General features: G+C 37.1%; 1 long non-coding RNA gene across 1 annotated transcript; it reads right to left on the bottom strand.

Moving 5' to 3' along the window:
- Positions 1 to 1,528: 1,528 nt before the first annotated feature.
- LOC135269905 (uncharacterized) lies at positions 1,529 to 12,554 on the bottom strand. Its single transcript, XR_010338159.1, has 3 exons — positions 12,494 to 12,554; positions 3,815 to 3,892; positions 1,529 to 2,081 (listed from the first exon to the last, which is right to left on the bottom strand). It is a non-coding gene; the product is annotated as an uncharacterized LOC135269905 (long non-coding RNA).
- Positions 12,555 to 19,323: the final 6,769 nt, after the last annotated feature.

Raw genomic sequence — 19,323 nt, 5'->3', positions numbered from 1 at the left:
GGTCAGTGAAGTCTGACATCACAGAAAGAAAGAAAAAGGAAGAAAGAAAGAAGAAGAAAGAAGAAAGAACAAAAGAAAGAAAGAAAGAAGAAAGAACAAAAGAAAGAAAGAAAGAAGAAAGAAAGAAAGAGAAAGAAAGAAAGAGAAAAGAAGGAAGGTAGGCAGGAAGGAGAAGGAGGGAGGGAGGGAAGGAAGGAAGGAAGGAAGGAAGGAATGAAGGAAGGAAAAGAAAAGTGAGAAAGAAATAAGGAAGAGACCTACAGGCATCAATGCTAATTGGTTCATACAACAGTTATTCCAGCTCCTTAGAGCAGTCAGAGAAGCCATATAAAACATTGTATTTCCCAGAATCTCTTTTGCTCAGATACCTTATGTGATTTGAGCTCTGCTATCAAACTTTACCCTTTTGAAACTTTAATATGGAAGTGAATCAAATGGGAAGAGGTTTAGAATGCAGGCCATCCATTTTGCTGCAGGGGCTGGTGACACACTGTCATTCCTGATTAGTAGCTGGGCATCTGTGTCCTGATGGCAGATACCTTCCTGATTAGCAGAGGTGATATGATTCTTAAGCTACCAACTAGAGCAGCTTCTGTATTCTAACTTGGATACAGCATAACTTCCTGATTCAGTGGCTTCCTGATCATGGAAGAGATAGCAGCTTCATAATGTTTCAAATTCTTGATTAGAACACTGGCAGTATCTTCCCTGAGGGCTAGTTCTGCTATATGGATTTGATCATAGTTCCTGGAAATGCAAATAAGTCTCTTTCTTCATTCTGAAAACGTCTGTAAGTTCCATTTAGCACCTTACAGGATAAAACCTTTTTTCCAGGATGGAATCTGTTATCTTAAACTGAACCCTCACTCACATACTACCCAATTTACCTTGAAATTGAAACTAAAGATAATACAAGATAAGGATAATACAAGAATGGAAAATGGTGTGTGAATGTCACTTATAAATACAGATTTAATAATCTAAATAAAATATTAATGAATCAAATCCAGCAAGGAAGAGATGAACATAGAGGGGATCAAGTAGATTTTATTTCAGAAACTCAAAAATGTCTGAAACACAGAAAACCAATTGATGTGATTCACCACATTTGTAAATTAAATGAATAACATAATTATTTTAGTTAATAAAAAATGCATTAAAAAATGCAACATACGTTCATGAGGGTTTTTTTTAAAAAAAATAGCAAACCAAGAATAGAAGAAAATGGGCTTCTAGATCCTGAAACAAAAGTTGGAGTTTTTATTTATTTTATTTATTTTTATTTTTTTATTTTTTTTATTTTTTATTTTTATTGCATTTTAGGTTTTGGGGTACATGTGAAAAACATGCAAGATTGCTGCATAGGTGCATACATGGCAGTGTGATTTGCTGCCTTCCTCCCCTTCACCTATATCTGGCATTTCTCCCCATGCTTTCTCTCCCCTACTCCCCACCCCCCGCTGTCCCTCCCCTATTTCCCCCCAACAGACCCCAGTGTGTAGTGCTCCCCTCCCTGTGTCCATGTGTTCTCGTTGTTCAACACTCGCCTATGAGTGAGAACATGCGGTGTTTGATTTTGTGTTCTTGTGTCAGTTTGCTGAGAATGATGGTTTCCAGGTTCATCCATGTACCTACAAAGGACGTGAACTCATCACTTTTGATGGCTGCATAATATTCCATGGTGTATATGTGCCACATTTTCCCTGTCCAGTCTATCATCGATGGGCATTTAGGTTGGTTCCAGGTCTTTGCTATTGTAAACTGTGCTGCAATGAACATTTGTGTACATGTGTCCTTAAAGTAGAACGATTTATACTCCTTTGGATATATACCCAGTAATAGGATTGCTGGGTCAAATGGAATTTCTATTTCTAGATCCTTGAGGAATCGCCACACTGTCTTCCACAATGGTTGAGCTAATTTACACTCTCACCAACAGTGTAAACGTGTTCCAATTTCTCCACATCCTCTCCAGCATCTGTTGTCTGGAAATGCGGCGTCCACTCACCCTCTGCGCTTTCACTGGGAGCTGCAATCCTGAGCTGCTCCTAACCAGCCATCTTGGATCTCTCTCCCTTTTTCTTTTTTTTTAAAAAAGAAAGAAAAAGAAGAAAATGGGCTTAATTCACAGACATTTTTTAAAAAAAAAACTTCCACAAACATCTTATGTAATGGTAAAATACTACAAATATTCTCTTTAGAGTCATAATACACAGATGTCCATTATAGCCACTGATTTTCAGTAATATACTAGTGCACTCAGACAATAACATCTAAAAAGAAAAATAAATAAGAATTATAAGTACTATAAATAATGAAGGATTTTATCCATATTTTTCTTTGCCGTCACTGTGTAGCAATAAGCCTATTGCTCTTCATGAATAGAATCAATCACCTTTGCCAACACCAGAATTCCCTTTTTGTTTGGTTTGTCCAGTGGCATCAGTTGTTCAAAACAGCTAGTTGACAGTGGCCACTGTCAATACAATTGAACTTTGCTTGTGTCTCCTCATGGTTCCAGGAAATCTCTTTTAGATATTAAGTAGTATCTCTTAGACATTAAGATTTCTGAACCAGCAAACTCATGTTCTGAAGACACGATGCAAAAAAAATTATAAGTAGGCATTTGGTGTAGTTTTATGAGACACCACTTATAGTCATTGCTTCTCAAATCCTACAGATTCTGCTTATAAGAAAAACAACCCATGTACTGATTACCAGTTCAGAGCATATAATGTATTATGCAAGACAACATCCTGACCTCCCAAGATATTGCTTTCCTGCCAGGCACTATAGGTGCTAGTCTTCAGTACAACATTTTGACAATCTATAAAGCAGGTGGTAACGGATCCATTGGAAACTCTAAAATAATTACTTGGAGGCAATGCTGTGTGGGATACAATAACTGTGAATAAGACACTCAAAAATTCCAAGAAATAGTGCTGCAAACAAAAGCATGGCAGGCAGAGAAACCCAGTTGAAATCCTTTCTAGGTACCTGCTCTCTACTTGTCCTAGTCCAGTTGATTGTGTTGTGGCAGAAAGACCTAGGAGTGGCCCTTACAAGTCTCACCTACTGGTATTAACACCCTCCTATAATCCCCTTCCCTCGAGTATGGTAGGGACCTGTTACTTGCTTCTAACCAGTAGACAGTAGCAAAGGTGATATCACTCTTATGATTACATTATATGGCAAAGATGATGGATGTAATTCTTGTGATTACATTATGTTACCGAAGTCTCCATCTTAGCAGACTGGAGCTATAAACTCTCCTTGCAGATTAGACTAGCTACATAATTTTGGGGGCCCACTTCAAAAGCAAAGTGTGGGACTCCTTTTTCAAAAATTACCAAGAATTTCAAAACAGCTACAGAATAGCCTTAAACCAAGTGTGGGGCCTTCTAAGCACAGAGGGAAAAACATAGGATGTGTGCCCATATAGCCAGCTTGGCTTGTGGGTTTAATGAAGTAAGCGGCCATATTCAAAAAGACCACATGTCAAGGAGCTGTGGGCAGCCTCCAGACAAAAGCTAGCAAAAAGTCAGGACCTTCAATCATATAGCCAAAAACTATGAATTAACTTAGACATGGATTCTTCCCTAATAGAGCCTCCAGACAAGAATGCCAGTATGGCTAGCACCTTCCAATAAACTGCAAATAACTCAGCTAGCCATGTCCAGACTTGTGACATGTGGAAACTGTGAAATAATAAATGTGTTTTGTTACCAACAGCTAATTTTGTGATAATTTTTGTGCAGCAATAGAAAACTAATGGAGATGTCACATAAAAGATTCATGATAAGTTCCTACTTACCATTCAGCATTGGTGGTAACCATGTTAGCCTTCAGGAATAAAAATTGATGTTGTTGAGTCCATGCATGGCCTCCATCCCTGCAAGATTGGCAATTTTTAATGAGCCTATTAAGAAAGCAATGGTGTGGTAATGGATAGAGGCTAACTGACAGCCTCTCTGATTATTAAAAGCTTCCTCCATGGTAAAGCCTTTTTGATTAGCTTTCATTTGGGACAATATTCTCATACTCTGGATCCATAGGAAGATATCTATCCTTGTATTTTACTTTTCAAATTTCTTATTTCTAAGACTCTAATCTTCCTCCTTCTAGTTCCACTAGCCAGTGACCATAAATGAGCATAGACTCTTGACTCAGGCAATGGTTTTCGTAATAACTGGAAAATTACCTGGAATACTCAAAATTCTACCTATCAAGAGGAATTAAATTTTCATGCTCCTAAAGTGCTAACCCTGATTAGATTTGTAAGAAGGTGTAGTCTACTTTCACCTGGTGCCAGCAAATTATGTTGACTCATCTGTTAACCAAGGTCAGAGATATGGGTCATAGGTAACTTATCATGAGGCCATAAATGAAGTTGAGAGAAAAATGGCAATGTGGCAGAAGTAGCGCACTCAGAATATGAATCATATACACATGTACCCTTCTTGTGCCTCTAGATATTCTCCAGCCCAGTTCCACATATACTACTTCCATTTGATAGTGGCCTACTACTGGGCATGACTAACTTGGTGCTCTGATTGATAACGTGGTTCATCATGGTCAGCTCAGATCAAGTAGTTATGTGGACTAATGGTCAGGAATTTACTGTCTATAATTATGGTAATCACGCCAATTTGCCTTAGTGATTAAGTACTCTAATTTCTGTCAACCTAGAATCTTCATATTCTCATCGAAATTAAGGATGCCCTCAAGAGGTATTCCTAATTCATTTCTTTTCTTACTCTTTTTTTGTTTTTTTTTTTTTTTTTTTGAGACAGTGTATTATTCTGTTGCCCAAGCTGGAAGGCAACAGCACAATCACAACTCACTGCAACTTCAACCTCCTAGGCTCAAGTGATCCTCCTGCCTCAGCTTCTAGCTGAGACCACAAGCACAAGCCACCATGCCCAGCTAATTTTATATTTTTCATAGAGATGGGGGTCTTGCTATGTTGCCTAGTCTGGTCTCAAACTCCTAGCCTCAATCAATCCTCCTGCCTCAGTCCTCCAAAGTGCTGGGATTATAGGTATGAGTCACATTGCCAATGTAATGTGTTTCTTGTTGTTGCTTTTGGGGCAGCCTCCTGAGCCAGAGATGGCTCAGAGAGACTCTCAAATTGTTTGTTTGCTTGTTTGTTCATTTTCTTAAATAGATACAAGGTCTTACTATGTTGTCCAAACTGACCTCAAACTCTAGGCCTCAAGTGATCCTGCTACTTTGGCTTCTCAAAGTACTGAGATTACGGGAGTGAGCCACTGCACCCAGCCTACTGTCTAATGTATTTCTAACGGATTTGGTGAAGAAGTTACCTCTTGAACCCTCTTGAGGGATTTTATTAGGAGTGAAGACAGCAGAATGCAGACAACAAATTAATCCAATATTTCTACCTCAAGATTTCTACCCAGGTCTTTCAGTTATTTTATTAATATATTTTCTTCTTTCTAGCAGGTTCATTTCTGGTCATATCAGCTATGGTCTAGATTTCAGTTAATCAAACAAGAAAATAATTTAAACTACTCCCATTTGTTTAAGCTAGGATATTAAAAGCCTAACTTCTGACAAGGTTACTCATATTGATAACTTCAGTTACTTCTTAAATTACATTCTTCCCTTATTTATATTTATAAATTAATGAAATCTTCTTTTCATCACTGAACTAAAATAATATGTTTCTTAAATTATTTTAAAGTGTTAACTGTATTATCCTGGGAGTGATGCTATAATTTCACTCCCCTAATACAAGTTCAGGCTAAAGATCTGGTTTTCATTATTGGTCTAGACATAGTGAGTGTTAAGAGTAGAGTACTCACGCCTGTAATCCCAGCACTTTGGGAGGCTGAGGCAGGCGGATCACGAGGTCAAGAGATCGAGACCATCCTGGTCAACATGGTGAAACCCCGTCTCTACTAAAAATACAAAAATTAGCTGGGCATGGTGACGCACGCCTGTAGTCTCAGCTACTCGGGAGGCTGAGGCAGGAAAATTGCTTGAACCCAGGAGGCGGAGGTTGCAGTGAGCTGAGATCGCGCCACTGCACTCCAGCCTGGCACCTGATGATGGAACAAGACTCTGTCTAAAAAAAAAAAAAAAAAAAAAAAAAAAAAATGGTAGAGTAAAAAGAGGACTGGCTTCCTCCTGCAAGATGACCTTCTTAGGTAAGGTTGTGACAGGGTTGTAAAGCAAGGTAAGAACAATCTTATGAGTCAAATGAAGGTAAGAGCTTCTGCAGGCAAGGGAGTCTCTATGAAGAAGAGTCAGTATTTTCTGAATCAATAAAATTAAATCCTTTCATGCACCTCATTTTAGTTTGGGGGGACACTACTCTTTGATTATCAAACTCTAACTTTCACATATTACACCAGGTAAGACAGTGAATTCAGCTGAGTTTGGAATTAGGAAACTTACATAATTAAACTTTGAATTTCATCTTTGACTATCTCAACCCTGTGGCTGCAAGAAAGAAGATATTCTTTTAGCTCGTTTTCAATTTATGCCCTAAATTAGAATTTTGAGAATGTCATTCCTTTTTTATTTAGTTGTTTAGCTTCTTTAGAAACAACACCTCCAGCCCATTCTTGATACCAATTTTTATCAGTCAGCATTTTTAGCTAGAAACAAAAAATAACCAAGTTCAACTGATGAAGGCAGAATAGGACATTATGACAAGGATTTGAGGGTAGTTCACGGAATCATTAGGAAGCCTAGATAATTAGGGACAGGACTTTGCACCAAAAACAATGCTCAAAATCACACCATAGAAATGATCTATGAGAACTCCACTGTGGCCTTCACCAAACAAAAGTTGTTGCAACCTGCACTGCAACAACTTTTTTTGACTCTGTGTACTAAATGCCACCAATAGCATGGCTTCCATTACTGCTACAAAGTTTAGTTCTGCTGCAAAAATCAACACAGCTGTACAGAGTCCTCTCTTCTGATGCATTGGCTTTCAATTCCAAGTAGAGAAGCAAGACCATGTGCCCACATCTTAGGTGCAAAGGAAGCTCAGGAAGCAAGTATTTGACATTTTCAGTGTTTATAGTGGAAAACCGGGTCAACTTCCCATCATATTCATAAAATGGGAAGTTCCCAAAACATATTAGTTCCCAAGGCATATTAGTTAATAATCAGCCCATAAATGACAAATGTCATGTGTGATTAAAATTGTTTGTACCATATGTACCCCATGATACATAAATTCAATCTCTAGAATTTCTACTGCAATTCTCACACATGTGCAAGACAAAAACAAAGACTTTTGAAGCATTGTATGTAATAGCAAATACGTGAAAAGAAATCAAATTAGAGGATTAGGTAAAATAGGTTGTGATATGTTAATATGATTGTTTATTCAGATATTGAGAAACTGAGGATTTTATGAATACAAATTTTTAAAAGACTGCCTTTGAAGTGCTCCCAAAGAAGTGGGAGGACAGACACATATCACTAGAACATGTGTAATACATCAAAGCCTCAAATGAATATGGGGCTGAGGTGGTGTTATTAGAAGAATCTGCCTGTGCTTGTGGAAGGGACATCACAGAGGAAAAAGATACATACGTAACTTAGGATTTAAAAGATACACAAGAATATATGATGCAAAAGCGGAAGGGTAAATTCCAGGCAATACAAATTATATTTTTAAAGTCACTAAAGTGTGTTATAGTACAATGTTTTTCTGAAGAATAAATGTGTGTCATGTTTGATATTAAACAAACAGGACTTGATGGCAGTGTTGTAGCATGAGGGAAAACCTCCAGGAAGAAATTTTAAGTTTCTAGGAACTTGCCTTCAACCTCAAATTAAAGTAAAACAAAAAGTTAACGGAATAGCACATAACACTCCAAACTACCATGGTCACATCATTGAAAGACTTTTCTACAAAAAACAGTTATAATTTGGCAAATCAAAAATAAATAATTTCTTCACAGAAAACCAGTCGCTAATACTGTGGAGTTACCTTTCCACCTTAAAAAAAAAAAAAAAAAAAAAAAAAAAAAACCTTTTGAAAATGTTGCCATCTAGTGGCTTCAAACCGAAAAAAAATGAACTATACTCATGTGAATCATTTAACCACGTTTCCTAGGAAAAGTTTCCTTAGCAGTTCTTAAATAAGCAAATATTACATTTGTGCCTCTGGTTTAAGAGAAAGCGTTCAATTTAGGCTACTAGGTGTCAAACTTTTGCTTCATCATTTACTAGCTGGATGACCACAAGTTGCTTAATCTCTGTAAAATGAGCATAATAATAGTACTTACCCACCAGAGTTGCTAAGAATTAATGAGAAGATCCTAATAAAGTTGTTTAGTGCAGCATTTCACTCATATTATACACCCAATGGGTAATAATAATCATATTACTTAAGTGGGAAAGAGTTGCAAAACATGTGGGCTGTTAGTGGGATTGAAGTTTGAGTGATACAGCATTTAAAATGACAGTACTTTCATTGGCAGTTTGGGTTAGAGCATTATAGATTTTTTTTTTTTCTGAAGTACTAGAAACATTGTATTGGTATATTGTTGCTATCTAGATAGTAGTTATCAATAACTGGCATTCTCTAATTTTGAAAGATCCTTGGATCAAATTATGATTATAATTTACTATCACAATATTTGTAAAGTCCAGTTCATCCCTAATTTGATCTCTTGCCTGTTCTATAAGAAAATATACCTCTTTCAATGAAAGCATATATGGAAGTGGAGGAAAAGGTAGCTTTACCAGTTGTTTATAAAAACACTGAGGCTCATATTGAATGCAATCAGCCTTAAAATTTCATGTCATGGAGACAAGGCAGATGAAACTGGTTCTCTCTATTTATGATATCATTTGAGCTACAGTATTGCTATGACTTATTTTATTCTTCATGACAGTCCTTGAGACTCAGTTTAACTTAATTTCACCTGTCCAATGAAGCTGAAACATCATGATTGTTAAAATGTGTTTGACAAAAATGTCTCTTGAGATTTCCAATGATATGATGATAAAATGTTTATGATATCACCATTGAGAATTTGCAGTTAATCAATCAGCAATATTCATAGTATTACTGGGCTGGGATCAATCTTGGGGGTTGGAAAGCATTCCACAGAAGTCCATCATGAACACGCCTTCTTGAATGTTTGTATCAAAAATGTGGATAAATCAAAAATGTGTTTCTTCCAAATTGTAGAATATTTTGGGTGGATAGGTTTTGTAGGCAGCTTTTAAGATGGCTCCAGTAATTCCTGCCATTCCAGAATTCACACCTCTGTGAAATCCCTTTCCCTTGTGTCTGAACTACACATAGGAACTCACTTCTAATCAATATAATGCAGCATAACTGATGGCTGTCACTTCTAAAATTAGGTTACAAAAACCCTGTGGATTCCCTCTTGCAAGTTCTTTCTTCTTCCCTCTTGCTGACTAATTGTGATGTAAACTAGTTACTAAGTTGTGAACTGCCCACCTGGCAAGGAACCAAGGGAAATCTCTGGCCAACAGTCTATTAGGGACCAAATCCTGCCAATAACCACATGAGAAACTCATAAGCAGATTCTATTTCAGTCAAATCTTCTGATGAGACTGCAGCCCCAGCCGACTGCTTTATTATATTCTGGGAAAGAACTCAAGTCAGAGGTAACCAGAAAAATCAATGCCCTGGATTCCACACCTACATAAACTGTTAAATAAAATGTTTGGTATTTTAAGTCACTAAATGGTAGGGCTACTTGTTACACAGCAATAGATAACTAATACAGTTCAACAGAGATTGGCAAATTACAACCTGTGGGGCCAGATCTGGTCTGAGGCCTGTCATTGTATGGCCCTTGAGCTAAGAATGTTTTCTATGACTAAAAGAGTTTTTTTGTGTTTATTTAAAAAAAAAAAAAAAAGGAGTACTACATTAAAAAGACCCAGAGCCCACAAAGCCTAAAATATTCACTAGCTTTTTACAGAGAAAGCTTTATAACTCCTGCAGTAAATAATATGACCAATGACAGAATCAAGATTCAAAATGATTGCCTTAACTGACTAGAATAAAGAAATCAAGTAAGTGAGATCAAACTTGGCCATCAATAGACAGTTCTGTTCTTAGGTTCAAAAGTTCTATCTCAGAGTTATAGGATAATGATTATATGACAAAGATTGGCAGATTTTAGTGGATTCAAGGCTCACAAAGAACTAAAATATAATGTGATGCTTAAAATAAAAGTTAATGTAATCTAACTTTGCATTAACATCCGATAAAAAAATGTTAGCTCAAAACTACTCTATATGAGTCAGAGCATATGTGAAGTATTTTAACAAGAATCATTTAAAACTGTTTAGAGACATTGGAAATGGTATTTGTATAAGGCTCCTCAAATGTATTTCCTTAACTTACTGCAAAATACATTTTTTTAAACCAACATGGTAGGTGAAACCACTGGTATCCAAAATTATGCATTTTATCTGTAGTAATCTCCATATTTTTAAACTCAGCTCTTCTTTTGATCTCTGTTTGTATTTTTAACAGGTTTATATGTTTTTTTCTTTCAGTTTTCTTTACATGTATTCCCAAAAAAGCAGGGGGAAAGAAAAGACAACCAAGGATGTACATGTATTTGGAGAATGGAAGTGGGAGGTTGGTGTATTTAAGAGTGTTTGGTCCTACGTATCTTCTCTAATCTCTTGCAATTTGGTCTGTCTCTGTCTATTTATATTGGCCTATGCTATACACATGTGTATATATATATATCCCTGCAAATATATCCCAGAGCTTTGAGGTAAAAGACACCGCACAATATAATGCTTCTAGAAACAAGCAAAAAGCAGACAACATTCACTAATTCTGAATTCACATTTTTGCATGTTATGAATGAGGAGCATACAGACTAACCAAATTGTTACAGCTTATTTGAGTTGAAAGTGTTCTGAAGGTTAGCTGGAGATATGATGTACCCATAGATAGAATTAGCAACATTCATTCCTTATTTACAGTAAAATCTATTGTCTCCTCACTTTTCTAGAGAGCTGCTTCAGTTTATTTTAACTTAATAGGTCACAATTCCTTGTTGTTTACTGTTATCCCAGAGAAATTGCTCTAAATGTGTCAAGCAGTACCTGACTCAGATTCAGCGACTTCTTCAGCTTCCACACCAGTCAGGAGGACAATCAAAGAGGAGTGCTGACAAAAACAGACTTTAGTGCTAAACGTTGAAAAGCAGAACTGTGGAGGCACTAATCAGTTTCCTCTGAGGAAGAGAATTTCTGCCTCAAAATGTGAAAAGTGACTGCTATTTTCATACTCTAGAGGGAGGTACAGACTCGCACTAAACTGACTCAGTACGGTGAAAGACAAGAGAGATTAAAAGACGTAACACACAAAGGAGAATAGAGAATCCCAATGATAACACTTCTGCTTATATTAAATCACAGTTTGAATGAAATTACTTAAATACTTAACGGTTAAAATGCAAATCTCCACTCTTTATTTGGGTAATACTCACATTTGACTTTCTTTTGTTCTGCAAGTCCAACACTGGTAGCCCTCAACAAAAACTTCTTTACATTTAAATCATATATCACAATACTTTATAAAAACTTTTAACCACCAAAGGTTTAGGTGGAAATAATCATGTGTTAAGCCTCTTAATTGTAAGTGCCTCCATAAGAAATCTATTTCTTATAAATTTAAATTTGGCTTCCAGGAGATGCAAGGGGAAAAGAAGCTTTTTAAGTTGTTCTAATAGTTTAGTAAAAAGAAACAGAAAAACAGTAAATCAATAGATTGGTCTGCTTGTCAGAAAGAAAATTGAAAACATACATGGCCATTGTATTTGTTGATTTGTATAAAGTAACTTAACAGAGATTATTTGAAGTCTTCCAAATGTTTAGAAATTACTCAATGCTCAATAGCAGGTCCTATTGGACAGGTCCAGAAAATACTCTATTTTTGGCATGAGATACATAGTTATGTGGCTATTGCACCTTCATTTTAAATGAGTTTTCTCAGCTACCATGTACTGGCCATAACAGATTCAAGGGCCAATTAGAGATGAAATACTTCCAAAATTAGTATTGTTTGATGTCCATTTTATCATTTATTATTATAAATATGCTATTATTTGTATTATTTTATATTATTAAATATTATTATAAAATTTTATATCCATATAACACTGAATTTGCCTTTATTCTTCTGATTTTATGAAGTAAACAAAATGGCAGTAAAGAGAAAGAAATATGATTGGCATGCCCACCACTAACTCAGTCACTATTTCTTTTCCCTTGTTTCCTTATTAGTGTGCCCATATTCATGCATAGTTTAAATTGTTGCTTTCATAATAGACAAAATGTTATGCTTTAGCTTTTTCACTAAAATTATATTAAAAATGCCTTTCTACTTGCTGCATGGACTCATAATTAACATCTCAATGTACAGACACTCAGAGACTGTATACATGAGAAAGTGTATCACCTGTGGAAAGCCAGGCACCATACACAAAGTGCCACTTACCTTGGCAAATTCCTCACTGTCCCTCCTTGCAGGCTGACACACAATTTGTTCTCTGTCCCAGAACTGATAGAACTCAAGGATATCAATTTTAGCAAGCCTTAAAGAAAGTGAAAAATGATGAAACTACAATAGCAGTTTATAACTTTACATTGCAAAGTATGCCCATCAACTTTACCTCCCTGTGTTTGCTTTGACTTATCACACCTTCTCCCTCTAAGCAAGCAACATGGATGTCTAATAATAAGGAGGTTGACTGATTAAGTTGGTCTCCAAACAAAAGGAGTCTCTAATATAATTTGAATGCCTGTCCCCATATTAGCTTCAAGCACTTCAAAGCAAGATAAAGTCCTAATCAATGCTGGATGGGCATGCCTGTTTTGTCTTCAAGACGCCTTCTTTTCATTGTTGTTGTTTCCATTATTTGGCAACCTTGCCCTTAATTGACACATTCTTTCATTGAATGTGCCGGTAAATTCATTCTAGTTACAATTTTATACTTTGTGCTTGGGAGCCATTCTCTCTCTTCTGCCTTAATCCACCAGCATGCTTTGATTTTACTGCCTCCCTCTTGCAAAAGAAGGAGGGAAGGAAGGAAGGAAGGCAGGAAGGCAGGAAGGAAGGAAGGAAGAAGGGAGGGAAAGAAAGAGAGAGAAGAAAGAAAGAAAGAGAAAGAAAGAAAGAAGGAAAGAAAGAAAATTTATATATATATAATTTTTCTTAAACCTTAATTATCGTAGATATACCTCATTTTTTTTTTTTTTTTTTTTTTTTTTTTTTGGAGACAGAGTCTCACTGTATTGCCCAGTCTGGAGTGCAGTTGCATGATCTCAGCTCAGAATAACATCCTCCTCCCAGGTTCAAGCAATCCTCATGCCTCAGCCTCCTGATTAGCTGAGACTACATGCAAGTGTCACCACGATCAGCTAATTTTTGCATTTTTAGTAAAGACAGGGTTTTGCCATGTTGGTGAGACTGGTCTGGAACTCCTGGCCTCGGGAGAAGGACTCCTCCTCCTTCCAAAGTGCTAGGATTACAGGCATGAGCCACCACACCCGGCCAAACACCTCTGTTGTCCTTCATGTATCCCAAATATTTCCTACAAATGGCAGCGCAATATTCCATTGAGTTTCTGCATCACAATTCATTTAAGCAATTCTCTATTATTGGCCATTTATAATTTTTCTTCCCCATCGTATGAAATTATAATGCATATCATTTTTTCTTCTTTAATATTTTTCACAAGAATTTATATAATTGTTTCATTAGAATCAAAGGGAGAGGATCCTGTGTAACTTTTTGCATTCATTGCCTAATAACTTCACAAATGGCTTAAGCAGTTTATACTGATGGCAGTAAATATAACAATTAATCTCGTTAGTCATTTTATTTTTCTGAAATATTTGCTATGTTAATAGGAATAAAAGTATCTTATTTCAAGCTATATTTTAATTACTATTGAAACTGAACATTATGAATCTCCTTATTAACTCTTTGTTAAATGAATCAAATAGTCTGTTATTTTTTAAGAAGGTATTAAACTAATCGCTTTGTATGAACTCTTTTATGACATAGATACTGTTTTTGTCACTATTGAGGGTAATATTTTCTAATTAATTTAAAATATTCAGATTTTTAATGTTTTATAAACTTTTTTAAATTTTAGATGAACCTTTTTTTATTTTTTAAATAAAATCTTCCTCATTGTTTTAAAATATCAGATTTGTCATATATTAAAATAAATGATTACATATAGTCAGCTCACCTCTCCAGTGTTGCATAGTAGATTTTTCAACCATCCTTAATAATGAATCAAGTCCAACTACCTCATATTCTACCATACGCTACATAGAGTTGTCCTTGCAAGAAGCAGCTCAATTTAAACCAATGCTTAAAATAAAAACTTCTTTTGTGAATTTTGATTGATGCTTACATTTAAAACTATTATCTGTTTTATCTGTTCATTGTGTTTTAATATTCATGGCCTGTCTTTCCCTATTGAAGTAGCACAGCTCAATTTTAGTTGTAGGGAATTACTGGCTATTGCTTTGAAGTGCTCTCCAGAGGACTCTCCAAAGTTATTTATGTAGACTTGATCTTTGTAGGCTTCTTTTCCTGAATATATATTATATCATATATCATATCATAATATATTATATATTACATTTTGGTTGCTTAAATTATTTTGCATCTCAGTAGTCTAAAATTATCCCCAAACTAGGCCGGGTGCAATGGCTTACAGCTGTAATTCCAGCACTTTGGGAGGCTAAGGTGGGCGGTTCACTTGAGGTCAGGAGTTCAAGACCAGCCTGGCCATCATGGTGAAATCCCATTTCTACTAAAAATACAAAAATCAGCTGGGCATGGTGGTGCATGTCTGTAATTCCAGCTACTGAGGAGGCTGACACAGGAGAATCACTTGAACGCTGGGGTGGGGGGTGTGGGGTGGAACTTGCAGTGAGCCAACACTATGCCATTGCATTCCAGCCTAGGCAACAGAATGACACCATCTTGAAAAAATTTTAAAAATTAAAAATAAATAAAATTAAACCCAAACTAAAATTAGACATATTGAAATATGCTAAAGGTAATATTCTTAAAAGGATAGTAAATTCTTTCCAATACTTATATCAGCTATCAATCTCTACAGATAGAAAAACGGGGAGGGAAAAAGAAGAGAGAGAACAAGAGAGAATGGAGATAAAACTTACAGTCATATAACTTTTTATGGCATATAAATGAAAATATAAATTGTATATCCTATAGGTAAATGACTGCTGTTTTCACTTCCAAGATATAAGACCTCATATATAACAGTGGTCCCATAAGATAGCTATACTGTATTTTTACTGTAGCTGTTCTATGTTTACATATGTTTAGATACATAATACCATTGTGTTGCAATTGCCTACAATATTCATGTACAGAAACTTGCTGTACAGGTTGGTAGCCTAGAAGCTCTAGGCTATACCATATATCCTAGGTGTGCAGTGAGCTATATCACCTAAATTTGTTTGTACTATGTATACCACTCTATTGTGTTTGTACTATGACAAAAATCACATTTCTCAGAATGTCTTCTTGTTGTTAAGATGTATAACTTCTCTGTTTGTTTTTTTTTTTTTTTTTTGAGACAGAGCCTTGCTCTATTGCCCAGGCTGGAATACAGTGGTGCAATCTTGGTTCACTGTAACCTCCGCCTCTTGTGTTCAAGTGATTCTTGTGCCTCAAGCCTCCTGAGTAGCTAGGAGTACAGGTATGTATGCCACTCCACTCCAGCCTGGGTGACAGAGCGAGACTGCATCTCAAAAAAAAAAAAAAAAAAAAATCCCAACTATTTGGGAGGCTGAGGCAGGAGAATTACTTGAGGCCAGGAAGCGGAGGTTGCAGTGAGCCAAGATCATGCCATTGCACTCCAGCCTGGGTGACAGAGCCAGACTTTGTCTCGGAAAAAAAAATTATATTTTAAAATCAAATATATATGAAAGGATAATACCAAATGAGGTTTATCACTGGAATACAAGATGTTTAACAGTTGAAAATCAGGTCAGGCATGGTGGCCCATGCCTGTAATCTCAGCACTTTGAGAGGCGGAGGTGGGCAGATCATAAGGTCGGGAGTTCGAGACAAGCCTAGCCAACATAGTGAAACCCTGTCTCTACTAAAAATACAGAAATTAGCCAGGTGTGGTGGCATGTGCTTGTAGTCCCAACTACTTGGGAGGCTGAAGTAGGAGAATCACTTGAACCTGGGAGGCGGAGTTTGCAGTGAGCTGAGACCACGTCATTGCACTCTAGCCTAGGTGAGAGTGAGACTCCATCCCAAAAAAAAAAAAAAGAAAATATCAGTACAATCCTCCACATTAACAGAACAAGATAAAAATAAGGCTATCTCAACAGACAGAACAGACATTTGAAAAATCCAACATTATTCATAATAAAAACTCTAGTGAAATAGAAATAGAAGGAAACTTCTTCAGCTGCTAAAGGCCATCTACAAAAAGCCAACTGCTAATAACTTACTGAACTGTGAAAGATCAAATGCTTTCCCCCTAAGACAGGGAACAGGGCAAGGATTTGTGCTCTCAACTATTTCTATCCACCATTGTCCTGGAGATGTTAGTCAGTGCAATAAGAGATGTTAAAGAAGTAACAGGCATAAAGAGTAAAAAGGGGCTGGGCACGGTGGCTCACGCCTGTAATCCCAGCACTTTGGGAGCCTGAGGCGGGCAGATCATAAGATGAAGAGTTCAAGACCAGCCTGGCCAATATGGTGAAACCCCATCTCTACTAATAATACAAAAATTAGCCAGGTGTGGTGGTGCAAGCCTGCAGTCCCAGCTACTCAGGAGGCTGAGGGAGGAGAATAGCTTGAACATGGAAGGCAGAGGTTGCAGTGAGCTGAAATCATGCTACTGCACTCCAGCCTGGGTGACAGAGCAGGACTCTGTCTGGAAAGAAAAAAAAAAGTGTAAGAAGGAAAAATTAAAACTGTTATTTTTTTTTAAAAAAAAAGATGTATAACTGTATTTGCCCTGTGAACATGGAAGCAACAGAAAGCATTAAAAGTTACTGATTGACATAGTTGATTTTCTTATTTTGGGTTTCACACAATCCCTAAAACCCTGATTGAAGAAAAGATTTTTAAAAGAGAAATCTGCCAAAAAATATATTAAAAAAGTTTTGATAAGCACTTGTAACTTAAATTCTCAGTAAGACATGATTTGCTCCTAATATCCTGGGGAAAGTAGTTTTTTAAACATCTATTTTTGTTTTTAAAATATAAAATCATAATGGTCATGCTATAAATTTATCTGAAAAAAATATACACTTTCTGTTATTTACACGTATATGATCTTCAGTTAAAAAACAAACAAAATTTTAGCCTTTCAACTTTATGCATTAAAATAATAATTTTTTTCATAAATGTTTCACCATGCCCTTTTCTACATGTACTAATTTCAAGTTGAAGGTTGAGACAGAAGGGGCTGTGTCGAAGTTGTTTAAACTGTTGCCAATCTAATCTTTTTTAAAAAATGTTAACAATGAGTCCCTATTCCCAGCTACCTCCAGTCTAAACTTCTTCTCCGGGTCCTAGAGTCTCTCTATCTGGGCCTAACTTTCTACTTTGTTTCCAATAATCCTGAGTGCTTTTCTTCTATACTGGTTAGGTTTACCAAGTTCATCCATTCAATAAATAGCTGTTGAATGCTTACCATGTGCCAAGCATCTAATGGAATAATGGTGAAGGCACCAGAATCAAGCAGATCAGGTTAAAATATGGGTTTTACCCCTTACTGTGAGGTTCCCTAACCTGCATTTGCTTTGTTTCTTATCTGTTGAAAAGGAGCAATAAAGCATCACAGGTTTGTTGTAAAGATTAAAGAATGCACATCAAGTGCATAAAACAGTTCTTGACACATGGCCCTCCACAAACGTCAGATGTTGTTATTAGGGAACTTACAGTGAAATAAGAAAACAAAAAATTAAAACCAAATTGGGTACTATTTCAGGGGAAGTTGAGGATGTTATGAAAGGGACAAAAGATGCAATTACATTATCAGAAAAGGTTTCCTAGAAGAAGAAACCCTAAAATATAAGTAGAAGTCTGCTTGGTGATAGGAGAAATGAGCAGTCTACAGAAGAAGAGCTATATGAGAAAAGGCCCAGGAATGCATTAGCATGATACTTAAAAAAAAAAAAAAAGAAAGAAATTCAGTATAGCTGAGGAATGAGAGATAAGCCCAGAGAAAAGGAGCAGGATCCAGGTCAAAAGATTCTTTAAGAAATGTTGTTTGTTTTAGAGACAGAGTCTCTGTCGCTCAGGCTAGAGTGCAGTTTCTCAATCATAGCTCACTGCAACCTCAAACTCCTGAGCTCAAGGGATCCCCCACCTCAGACTCTTGAATGGCTGAGACTACAGGTGTGCACCATCCTGCCTGGCTAATTTAAGACAATTTTTTTTTTTTTTTTGTAGAGACAGGTCTTGTATGTTGCCCAGGTTGGTCTTAAGCTCCTATCCTCATGTAATCCTCCTGATCGCTTGAGGTCTCAGCCTGCCAAAGCATTGGGATCACAGGCATGAGCCACTGTGCCTGGCTCCTTTAAGGAATTTTCAACCTCCTACCAGGAAAGATGAAAAGCAATTTGAGGATTTTAAGAAGGAAAGAAATCTGATTCTACTCAGGTTTGAAAATATGTCTGGCTGTTGGCCAGACATGGTGGCTCATGCCTGTAATCCCAGCACTTTGGGAGTCCAAAGCAGGCGGATCACTTGAGGTCAGGAGTTCCAGAGCAGTCTGGCCAACATGGTGAAACCCTGTCTCTACTAAAAATACAAAAATTAGCCAGGCAAGATGCAGGCACCTGTAAGCCCAGCTTCTCAGGAGGCTGAGGCAAGAGGATTATTTGAACCCAGGAGGCAGAGGTTGCAGTGGGCTGAGATCCCACCACTGCACTCCAGCCTGGGTGCAAGAAGGAGACTGAAAAAGAAAGAAAGAAAGAAAGAGAGAGAGAGGGAGGGAGGGAGGGAGAAAATAAGGTCAGCAGGACAGGGTCACCTTGAGGGTGTGACTCCACCGTGATGTTAACCTGCTTTCCTGGGCCTGTGCTGCCAGGAGCGGGTCAAGAACTGGATGCTCACAGCCTGCACATGGGGCACTGTGGGCACTGTGGGGCTGGTGTGGGCCACCGACTGGTGGCTGATCCGGGCTGGGTACCATACATCAATGGCAAGGATGTAAGAAGGATGATTAATTATGCTAGCCCTTTGCAGACCCCTCTGGTGCCCAGTGGCGCCAGTTCCTCCCACCTCAGCACCTGCTGCATCTGGAA

The sequence above is a fragment of the Aotus nancymaae genome, unplaced genomic scaffold (genome assembly GCF_030222135.1).
Source record: "Aotus nancymaae isolate 86718 unplaced genomic scaffold, 86718_ANA_hifiasm-v0.15.2.pri h1tg000006l, whole genome shotgun sequence".
NCBI lineage: Eukaryota > Metazoa > Chordata > Mammalia > Primates > Aotidae > Aotus > Aotus nancymaae.
The sequence above is the reverse complement of the archived record's forward strand: the minus strand, read 5'-3'. Positions and strand labels throughout refer to the sequence as shown.